Consider the following 12,030-nt stretch of genomic DNA (forward strand, 5'->3'; position numbering starts at 1 on the left):
TCCGTGAGCCTCCCTCAGCTCCTCCTGTAATCTGTGAGCCTCCCTCAGCTCCTCCTGTAATCTGTGAGCCTCCCTCAGCTCCTCCTGTAATCTGTGAGCCTCCCTCAGCTCCTCCTGTAATCTGTGAGCCTCCCTCAGCTCCTCCTGTAATCTGTGAGCCTCCCTCAGATCCTCCTGTAATCTGTGAGCCTCCCTCATCTCCCCCTGTAATCTGTGAGCCTCCCTCAGCTCCTCCTGTAATCCGTGAGCCTCCCTCAGTTCCCCCTGTAATCCGTGAGCCTCCCTCAGCTCCTCCTGTAATCCGTGAGCCTCCCTCAGCTCCTCCTGTAAGCCGTGAGCCTCCCTCAGTTCCCCCTGTAATCTGTGAGCCTCCCTCACTCCCTCTGTAATCCGTGAGCCTCCCTCACTCCCCCTGTAATCCGTGAGCCTCCCTCAGCTCCCCCTGTAATCCGTGAGCCTCCCTCAGCTCCTCCTGTAATCCGTGAGCCTCCCTCAGTTCCTCCTGTAATCTGTGAGCCTCCCACAGCTCCCCCGGTAATCTGTGAGCCTCCCTCAGCTCCTCCTGTAATCCGTGAGCCTCCCTCAGCTCCTCCTGTAATCCGTGAGCCTCCCTCAGCTCCTCCTGTAATCTGTGAGCCTCCCTCAGCTCCCCCTGTAATCCGTGAGCCACCCTCAGCTCCTCCTGTAATCCGTGAGCCTCCCTCAGCTCCTCCTGTAAGCCGTGAGCCTCCCTCAGTTCCCCCTGTAATCCGTGAGCCTCCCTCACTCCCTCTGTAATCCGTGAGCCTCCCTCACTCCCCCTGTAATCCGTGAGCCTCCCTCAGCTCCCCCTGTAATCCGTGAGCCTCCCTCAGCTCCTCCTGTAATCCGTGAGCCTCCCTCAGTTCCTCCTGTAATCTGTGAGCCTCCCACAGCTCCCCCGGTAATCTGTGAGCCTCCCTCAGCTCCTCCTGTAATCCGTGAGCCTCCCTCAGCTCCTCCTGTAATCCGTGAGCCTCCCTCAGCTCCTCCTGTAATCTGTGAGCCTCCCTCAGCTCCCCCTGTAATCCGTGAGCCTCCCTCAGCTCCTCCTGTCATCCGTGAGCCTCCCTCAGCTCCTCCTGTAATCTGTGAGCCTCCCTCAGCTCCTCCTGTAATCCGCGAGCCTCCCTCAGCTCCTCCTGTAATCTGTGAGCCTCCCTCAGCTCCCCCTGTAATCTGTGAGCCTCCCTCAGCTCCTCCTGTAATCTGAGCCTCCCTCAGCTCCTCCTGTAATCTGTGAGCCTCCCTCAGCTCCTCCTGTAATCTGTGAGCCTCCCTCAGCTCCTCCTGTAATCCGTGAGCCTCCCTCAGCTCCTCCTGTAATCTGTGAGCCTCCCTCAGATCCTCCTGTAATCTGTGAGCCTCCCTCAGCTCCTCCTGTAATCTGTGAGCCTCCCTCAGCTCCTCCTGTAATCCACGAGCCTCCCTCAAAGAAAATAAAGGGAAGATGATAAAATAAGGGGAAGTAAGAAAAGTGAGATAACAGAGTAGAGATCGACACGTGAGAGGAAAAGACAGAGAAGAGAAGTGAGAGAGCGGGAGAGAGAAAGAGAAGAAAGGGAGATAAAAGTGGGAGAGAGCAGAGATAACAGAGAAGAGAGCGACCAGTGAGAGGGAATAAAGGAAGAGAGAAGTGAAAGAAGAGAAACAGAGGAGTGAGGGAAAAAAGAGAGGAGAGATGAAAGCGACAAGTGAGAGGGAAAGATATAGGAAGGGGAGAGAGTAGAGAAAGAAAAGTAAGAGAGAAAAATGGAGGGAGAGAGAAAGAAGAAAGAGGAGAGAGAATTAAGAGAAAGGAGTGAAAAGAAAGAAAGTTCCATCCCAATAAACAGATGTATTGATTGACTTATGTGAAGAGGTGTCAACATTTCTGCTCAAGAGCAAGTGAGAGCGCGGGAGACTGTGGGTGGACACATATAATAGTAAATGAATACAGAGATATTAGCTGGATTCCTACATAGAGAATGCTGATAGATATGAGACAGATAAATATAGAATAAATCTAGATAGATAACAGATAGTAAATGGATATTGGCGCAGTGGTCAGCGCTGGACAACATCTGCAAGGAGTTTGTATGTTCTCCCCGTGTTTTCGTGGGTTTCTTCTGGGCACTCCGGTTTCCTCCCACATTCCAAAGACACACTGATAGGTAATCTAGATTGTGAGACCCATCGGGGACAGTGATGATGTCTGTAAAGTGCTGTGGAATTAATGGTGCTATATAAATAAGTAAAATAAATATATACCTACATAGACAATACCTATAATATCTAGCGACAGACAGACCTTCTACTCCCGTTGCTGATATGCAAAATCTATAGGTTCAACACTGCCCCCTGCTGTTCATAAGAGGTAATTCTTCAGATAGTTGTACATTTTTTTCACTCTATTTTAGATTCACTAAATTTCCATTTCTTTCCTTTATTTTGTCTCTTCTCAGGCCGCAGCCTCCTAACATTCAGCTTTGATAACACTTTCGGCTTTTCTTACGATGCTTCTATCGGCACGACCAAAAAAGTTGCACATTTGCTCTTTTTTTCTTACAATTGTATTCTGTTTTTTTTTGTCTCTGTTGAATCAAGGGGAGACAATCCCAAAGCTGTGACCTGCAGCGAGAAGCGTCACATTTTCCTTCTGCTTCAGATGAATGGAAGATAGGAGTATATATAGACAGACAGCAGAGATACCTGGTAAACATGTAATTACCGCCTCAAAGGTGAGAAATGTCTGTGATCAGCTGCAGATTATAGGAATTATTTCTATTGTGTCCAGTGAAGAAATCCCCCAGACGGCGCACGCAGTAAATAGCTGCGGCCTAAAAATACATTTTACATTCACTCAAGCATTAAACAGATGGTGTAAAATCTCCTTTAGGGTATGTGCCCACATCGCGGATTTCTGTGCGGATTTTTCCGCTCAGTTTTTGAAAAATCCGCATGTAAAACGCACTGCGTTTTACCTGCTGATTACCCACGGATTTACTGCGGATTTCCAGCGTTTTTTGTGCAGATTCCACCTGCGAATTCCTATTATGGAGCAGGTGTAAAACGCTGCAGAATCTGCACAAAGAACTGACATGCTGCGGAAAATACAACGCAGCGTTTCCGCGCCGTTTTTTTCCGCAGCATGTGCACCGCAGATTTTGTTTTCCATAGGTTTACATGGTACTGTAAACTCAGGGAAAACTGCTGCGAATCCGCAACGTCCAATCCGCTGTGGATCCGCAGCAAAATCCGCAACGTGTGCACACAGCCTTATACCTTCCAGGTAGCTGCGCTTCCAGCACTTTGGGCAAGACAAGTACCTTGTACCACCTAAATTAAGGACCCCCCTTTTATCAGTCCAGTATTGGATCCTTTATCCCCCATGTGCATTGTATTTCTTAGAATTTAGAGGGTTTGACAATTTTCTTAAATCAAACAGAAAATTGTAAAAATGAAAAGTTATACTTTGATATATTGTTTGATTGTTTTTTTATCTTTTCATCTCATCTTCTTAAGATGAAACAATGTTATTACTCTAGCCCTATTTCTAATCTATCCATAACTCTAATCCCAGCCCCATCCCTAGTATTATTACTTTATAAGGAGGCACTGAGGATATTATTATTTTATAAGGGGGAATTCAGGATATTATTACTTTATAAGGGGGAATTCAGGATATTATTACTTTATAAGGGGGAATTCAGGATATTATTACTTTATAAGGAGGCACTCAGGGTATTTATTACTTTATAAGGAGGCACTCAGGGTATTATTACTTTATAAGGAGGCACTCAGGGTATTTATTACTTTATAAGGAGGCACTCAGGGTATTTATTACTTTATAAGGAGGCACTCAGGGTATTATTACTTTATAAGGAGGCACTCAGGGTATTTATTACTTTATAAGGAGGCACTCAGGGTATTTATTACTTTATAAGGAGGCACTCAAGGTATTTATTACTTTATAAGGAGGCACTCAGGGTATTTATTACTTTATAAGGAGGCACTCAGGGTATTTATTACTTTATAAGGAGGCACTCAGGGTATTTATTACTTTATAAGGAGGCACTCAGGGTATTTATTACTTTATAAGGAGGCACTCAGGGTATTTATTACTTTATAAGGGGGCACTCAGGGTATTATTACTTTGTAAGAGGGCACTCAAAGCAGCAAAAGACACAGAAATGGGAGTGCCAGCAGGATGGGGAGTTTGTGCATGTGAAAAATAGGAGGTTATAGCGCTGGGAAGGAGAGAATTGGAATATGTCTTTGTTGTAAGTCATGGCTAGAAGAAGTCATCATGATGGTCTGGGCCAAACGTAAGATACAGAAAAAGTGAAAGGGTGTCACCTGAAAAGTGAAAAAAAACATCACCTGAAAAGTGCAAAGACGTCACCTGAAAAGTGAAACTATGTCACCTGAAAAGTAAAAGGGTGTCACCTGAAAAGTGAGAGGACGTCACCTGAAAAATGAAAGGATGTCACCTGAAAAGTGCAAAGGGCGTCACTTGAAAAGTGAAAAGATGTCACCTGAAAAGGTAAAGGGTGTCACCTGAAAAGTGAAAAAAAATCACCTGAAAAGTGCAAAGACATCACCTGAAAAGTGAAAATACGTCACCTGAAAAGGGAGAGGACGTCGTCACCTGAAAAATGAAAGGATGTCACCTGAAAAATGCAAAGGGCGTCACTTGAAAAGTGAAAAGATGTCACCTGAAAAGGTAAAGGGTGTCACTTGAAAAGTCAAAGGGCGTCACCTGAAAAGTGAAAGGGCGTCACCTGAAAAGTGAAAGGGCGTCACCTGAAAAATGAAAGGATGTCACCTGAAAAGTGCAAAGGGCGTCACTTGAAAAGTGAAAAGATGTCACGTGAAAAGTTAAAGGGCGTCACCTGAAAAGTGAAAAGGCGTCACCTGAAAAGTGAAAAGGCATTGCCTGAAAAGTGAAAAGGCGTCACCTGAAAAGTGAAAAGGCATTGCCTGAAAAGTGAAAAGGCGTCACCTGAAAAGTGAAAAGGCATTGCCTGAAAAGTGAAAAGATGTCACCTGGAAAGTGAAAAGACGTCAGCTTAGAGTCTGTATATATAGCTATACTGCGCTCATACTCTGCAGGACTGGTATCTACCACTATACGGTCACTGTATGGCGGCATTATCGTGCTTGGTCTCTGTATAGTGCTTTTGATAGTCGTCCTCTGAGGAGCCCACCATAATATGGGTGCACCTTTGTCGTTGTTGGCATGCTTTACCTGGTGCCACTCAGATGTGTTTCGCCCTTCATCAGTGTCGGACTCCTGAGTGTTCGGTAAATGTAGTTTAGTTCAGAGAGGATTGTCCTTTTATTTAGCGCTAAAAGCATAGACCCCCCCTCCCGGATCCTATGTGATATCATGGTGTCATTCCGCGCACTAATAATATGTTACTACCGTGCGGGTAGACGCCAGCTGTACATTACGTCCCACCGCGCCATTTCCAGCATCTCCTATTATCCATTGTCCATGGACCTTTGTGTTGAGCAGCACGGAGCGCCTAAGTGGATTTTTCCGTGTCTCTGTTTGCACAGCGGATTGCAGATTTTCCACAACTTTGCATGATAATGAAGCTGAATTGCAAATTGCCAACCTGGGTGTGATCAGGGCTGTATTGTCATCTCACTGTATAGATCAACGCCGACTGTACGAAAGTCAGATCCTCCCGATTCCTCCATTACCGGACAATTAACCCCCTCACAGCTGAGACCATGGTTCATTTTTTTATGTTTCCGTTTTTTTCCTCCTCTTCAACCAAGAGCCATAACGTTTTTATTTTTCCTTCCACATATCCATATGGAGGCTGGATATTTGCAAGTTCTTGACACCATTCACTTTACAGTGTACTGAAAAAAAAAATGTGATTTGTACCACCATTCTTCAAGGCCAGTAGATTATCCATGGAGCTGTGTGAGGGCTTGTTTTTAGTTCATTGAGCGGTTTTATTTATATTATTACCATTTTGGGGTCCATTATTGTATTTTTGGGGGAGGTGTGATGACCAAAATGGCTGATAGAAGGATAGATAGATAGATAGATAGATAGATAGATAGATAGATACAGTCATGGTCAAAAGTATTGACACCCCTGCAATTCTGTCAGATAATACTCAGTTTCTTCCTGAAAATGATTGCAAACACAAATTCTTTGGTATTATTATCTTCATTTAATTTGTCTTAAATGAAAAAATGCAAAAGAGAATGAAGCAAAAAACAAAACATTGATCATTTCACACAAAACTCCAAAAATGGGCCAGACAAAAGTATTGGCACCCTCAGCCTAATACTTGGTTGCACAACCTTTAGCCAAAATAACTGCGACCAACCGCTTCCGGTAACCATCAATGAGTTTCTTACAATGCTCTGCTGGAATTTTAGACCATTCTTCTTTGGCAAACTGCTCCAGGTCCCTGATATTTGAAGGGCGCCTTCTCCAAACTGCCATTTTTAGATCTCTCCACAGGTGATCTATGGGATTCAGGTCTGGACTCATTGCTGGCCACCTTAGAAGTCTCCAGTGCTTTCTCTCAAACCATTTTCTAGTGCTTTTTGAAGTGTTTTGGGTCATTGTCCTGCTGGAAGACCCATGACCTCTGAGGGAGACCCAGCTTTCTCACACTGGGCCCTACATTATGCTGCAAAATTTGTTGGTAGTCTTCAGACTTCATAAAGCCATGCACACGGTCAAGCAGTCCAGTGCCAGAGGCAGCAAAGCAACCCCAAAACATCAGGGAGCCTCCGCCATGTTTGACTGTAGGGACTGTGTTCTTTTCTTTGAATGCCTCTTTTTTTCTCCTGTAAACTCTATGTTGATGCCTTTGCCCAAAAAGCTCTACTTTTGTCTCATCTGACCACACAACATTCTTCCAAAACGTTTTAGGCTTTTTCAGGTAAGTTTTGGCAAACTCCAGCCTGGCTTTTTTATGTCTCGGGGTAAGTAGTGGGGTCTTCCTGGGTCTCCTACCATACAGTCCCTTTTCATTCAGATGCCGATGGATAGTACGGGTTGACACTGTTGTACCCTCGGACTGCAGGGCAGCTTGAACTTGTTTAGATGTTAGTCGAGGTTCTTTATCCAACATCCGCACAATCTTGCGTTGAAATCTCTTGTCAATTTTTCTTTTCCGTCCACATCTAGGGAGGTTAGCCACAGTGCCATGGGCTTTACACTTCTTGATGACACTGCGCACGGTAGACACAGGAACATTCAGGTCTTTGGAGATGGACTTGTAGCCTTGAGATTGCTCATGCTTCCTCACAATTTGGTTTCTCAAGTCCTCAGACAGTTCTTTGGTCTTCTTTCTTTTCTCCATGCTCAATGTGGTACACACAAGGACACAGCACAGAGGTTGAGTCAACTTTAATGTCAACTGGCTGCAAGTGTGATTTAGTTATTGCCAACACCTGTTAGGTGCCACAGGTAAGTTACAGGTGCTGATAATTACACTAATTAGAGAAGCATCACATGATATTTCGAACAGTGCCAATACTTTTGTCCACCCCTTTTTTATGTTTGGTGTGGAATTATATCCAATTTGGCTTTAGGACAATTCATTTGTGTTTTTTCATTTAAGACAAATTAAACGAAGATAATACCAAATAATTTGTGTTTGCAATAATTTTCAGGAAGAAACTGAGTATTATCTGACAGAATTGCAGGGGTGTCAATACTTTTGGCCATGACTGTAGATAGATAGATAGATAGATAATAGAGAGATAATAGTAGATAGATAGATAGATAGATAGATAGATAGATAATAAATGGATAATAGATAGATAATAGATAGATAGATAGATAGATAGATAGATAGATAGATAGATAGATAGATAGATAGATAGATAGATAGATAGATAGCTATAGATAATACAATATTCATGCTAGGTGATGCTCACAGTTCACCTCTGTCCCTCCCTGCACAGTGACTTCTGCACAGATCACAGAGCATGCCCACTACATCTCCAGCCTACCATTGGTTGTTATTGTTACCTGCCACCATTTGGCTGCTGTATAGGATATCTCTTAATGTTGTTAGGCTTTGTTCACACATTGTGTTTTTTATGCGTTTTTTCCACAGCCAAAACCTGCTCTCTTGTCAGTAATAAACTTGCTGCAAAAAAAGCATTTTTTTTTTAGTTTTTGTTGCGTTTTTTGCTACATTTGTGCTGCGTTGTTGGCACAGTACATTTGTGTCTTGTGAACGCTGATAAAGTTTAGTGCATAAAAAAAATCTGATTCTGCTCCATCGGGTTTTGTCACCAAAACTGCAGCAAAACTGATACCTGCGTCATTTCAGCGTTTTTTCTGCATCTTTTTGCACCATTCATTGCTTTCAATGGGTGAAACGCGCTGAAAAAACTCTAAAAGAAGTAACATGCTCCAGTCTGCAAAGCCCAAGGTTCTGCACAAAATACTCAAGACAAAAAAAAAAGCTGTGTGCATGAGATTTCTGAAATCTCATAGACTTTGCTGGTACTGGAAAACGCAGGTGAAATTTTGCATAGAAAAACGCATTAAAAAAAAAAACGCAACGTGTGAGCATAGCCTTCAACCACAGCTCTGTCCGGAAGGTTGCCCCTGCAATTATGTACAGAAAAGAATACTGAAAAAAAAAGTGCAATTGAAAAACACAAAATAGGTTAGAAAACAAAGAATATCAGAAAGGATGAGAAGCCGTTGTGTTAAATATGGGTGGTCCCCGGACTCCAGAGCTCGGCTCGTCAGGTGGCCTGTAGGGTATCACATATGTCAAACTGCAGCATTTCCGAGCTCAGTACTGCCAGTACAAGAGAACGTCTCACTGGTCCTGGGAGATTCCTACTTGTTGGTATCTGACAGCTCAGATATTTTTTTTCTGCTACTTAGGCTTCCATGTGGCGTTAATGGGATGTGAGCAATATCCACTCAGGACTGTCTGCTGCTACCACGACGCGCGCTCGTATATCTTGCAGCCAGATGTCCTTATCATGAGTGTCACCTCCCTGCTCCTCTATTAAAGGCAATTTTCAGTGGTGATGAATCAAAGTCACAGGCCTGCAGGTGGGGGATAAGGAGACCTGACCACAAATAGTGTGCAACAGGCATGATATAAGCAGTAAAATCAATATGTAAAGAGCCGGAACACTTTGTATGACACCGTACCATACAGGTACAATAGCTGTAGACCAAGCAATGGGGATAAGGGAATAGCCATCCACCACACACCTCATACAGCTGCTTAACTCCTGCCAAAACTAAGGATTGGGCATGTTAAAATCCAACATGCCCGATTCTTCTTTCTTCCAGCACAGTACTGTAAGGCTAAAGGGACATGCCGCAAAATTTCCTGTGGAAAAACCAGTGTATACAAAACAGCTGATCTATATTCACAGGAGAAAACCCTCTGGCTGTTACTTTTCTCCAATGGTAAAAAAAAAGGACTGGGCATGTTAAAATGCAATCTGCCTGATCCTTGTTTCTTGTAATAGTTGCTGTTAGGAGAAGGTCACAACATCCAGATGCACATGCGGAGGCCAAACTAACCGTAATTCTGCTTATTATTATTGTTTTATATTCATTTGTATCACTTAGTATTGAGCAGAATTAAGTCTGGTGACCATAGGGCTTATTGTAACCCGTATTCTTACATGTAGCAGCGAATCAAAAACATATAATTTACTGTTTTTTATAATTCATGTTAAGAAGTAAATGACACAGCTCCTGTTATTCAGCCTTTGTAGTTTGATCAACAGCTCCCAATACAATATGATGCCGCACAGTCCCCACACACAGTACTATGTCCCCACACAGTCCCCACACACAGTACTATGTCCCCACACACAGTACTATGTCCCCACACAGTCCCCACACACAGTACTATGTCCCCACACAGTCCCCACATACAGTACTATGTCCCCACACAGTCCCCACACACAGTACTATGTCCCCACACAGTTCCCACACACAGTACTATGTCCCCACACAGTCCCCACACACAGTACTATGTCCCCACACAGTCCCCACACACAGTACTATGTCCCCACACAGTCCACACACACAGTACTATGTCCCCACACAGTCCCCACACACAGTACTATGTCCCCACACAGTCCACACACACAGTACTATGTCCCCACACAGTCCCCACACACAGTACTATGTCCCCACACAGTCCCCACACACAGTATTATGTCCCCACACACAGTACTATGTCCCCACACAGTCCCCACACACAGTACTATGTCCCCACACACAGTACTATGTCCCCACACACAGTACTATGTCCCCACACACAGTACTATGTCCCCACACAGTCCCCACACACAGTACTATGTCCCCACACAGTCCCCACACAGTACTATGTCCCCATACACAGTACTATGTCCCCACACACAGTACTATGTCCCCACACAGTCCCCACACACAGTACTATGTCCCCACACAGTCCCCACACACATTACTATGTCCCCACACAGCCCCCTACACAGTATTATGTCCCCACTTAGACCCCCATTTAAAATGATGTCCCTACACTGCCCAGTTACAGTATTATGTAACCACACAGCTCCCATACACAGTATTGTCCCCACACAGCCCACCTACACCGTATTATGACCCCACACAGCCCCCTTATATAGTATTATGTCCCAACACAGCCCTTTTACACAGAATTATGTCCCCACACAGCCCCCCTTACACAGTATTATGTCCTCACACAGCCCTTTTACAAAGTACTGTGTTCCTACACAGCCCCCTACACAGTATTATGCCCTATACAGCCCTCTTATATAGTATTATGTCTCCACAAAGACCCTTACACAGTATTATGCCCCATGTAGCCCCCTTACATAGTATTGTGTCTCTGCAAAGCTCCTTTACACAGTATTATGTCCTCACACAGTCTCCTTACATGTTACTATATCCAAACACAGCCCCCTTACACATTATGTCCCCACACAACCCCCTTACACATGATTATGTCCCCACATAGTCCCTACACAATATTTTGTTCCCCACACAGCCCCCTTACACATTATGTCCCCAGATAGCCCCCTACACAGTATTATGTTCCCCACACAACCCCCTTACACATTATTATATCCCCACACAGCCCCCTACACAGTATTATGTTCCCCACACAGCCCCCTTACACATTATTATGTCCCCACATAGCCCCCTACACAGTATTATGTTCCCCACACAGCCCCCTTACATAGTATTATGTCCATACACAGCCCCCTTACATAGTATTATGTCCCCACATAGCCCCCTACACAGTATTATGTTCCCCACACAGCCCCCTTACATAGCATTTTGTCCATAGAGAGCCCCCTTACACAATATTATACCGATACACAGCCCCCTTACACAGTATTATATCGATACACAGCCCCCTTACATAGTATTATGTCCCCACATAGCCCCCTACACAGTATTATGTTCCCCACGCAGCCCCCTTACATAGCATTTTGTCCATACAGAGCCCCCTTACACAATATTATACCGATATAGAGCCCCCTTACACAGTATTATATCGATACACAGCCCCCCTACATAGTATTATGTCCCCACATAGCCCCCTACACAGTATTATGTTCCCCACACAGCCCCCTTACATAGCATTTTGTCCATACACAGCTGCCTTACACAATATTATACCGATACACAGCCCCCTTACACATTATTATGTTCCCCACACAGCCCCCCTTATACAGTATTATGTGAACAATTTTACCCTGCAGAATGATGTAAAATGTAAAAAAATATAAATATAACTAGTGAGCTCATCCCGTTGTCAGTCTGTGCAGGGTGTGGGGGCACTGCTGGCACGGTGTAGTGACACCATTGCGCCTGTTGCAGACGTACAGGTTAAGTGATGGAACAGGGATCGCTGAGGATGCAGATATACATGAAAGTGAGACGGCGGACAGAGGGCGGACAGTGTGTATAGCCCTTTAGCTATCCCCGTCCATGGGTCGCACCACAGCAGCCAAAGCGCCACCTGCCTTGGGCCGCCCTTTGCCCAG

The sequence above is a fragment of the Ranitomeya imitator genome, chromosome 7, assembly GCF_032444005.1.
Source record: "Ranitomeya imitator isolate aRanImi1 chromosome 7, aRanImi1.pri, whole genome shotgun sequence".
Classification (NCBI taxonomy): Eukaryota; Metazoa; Chordata; class Amphibia; order Anura; family Dendrobatidae; genus Ranitomeya; species Ranitomeya imitator.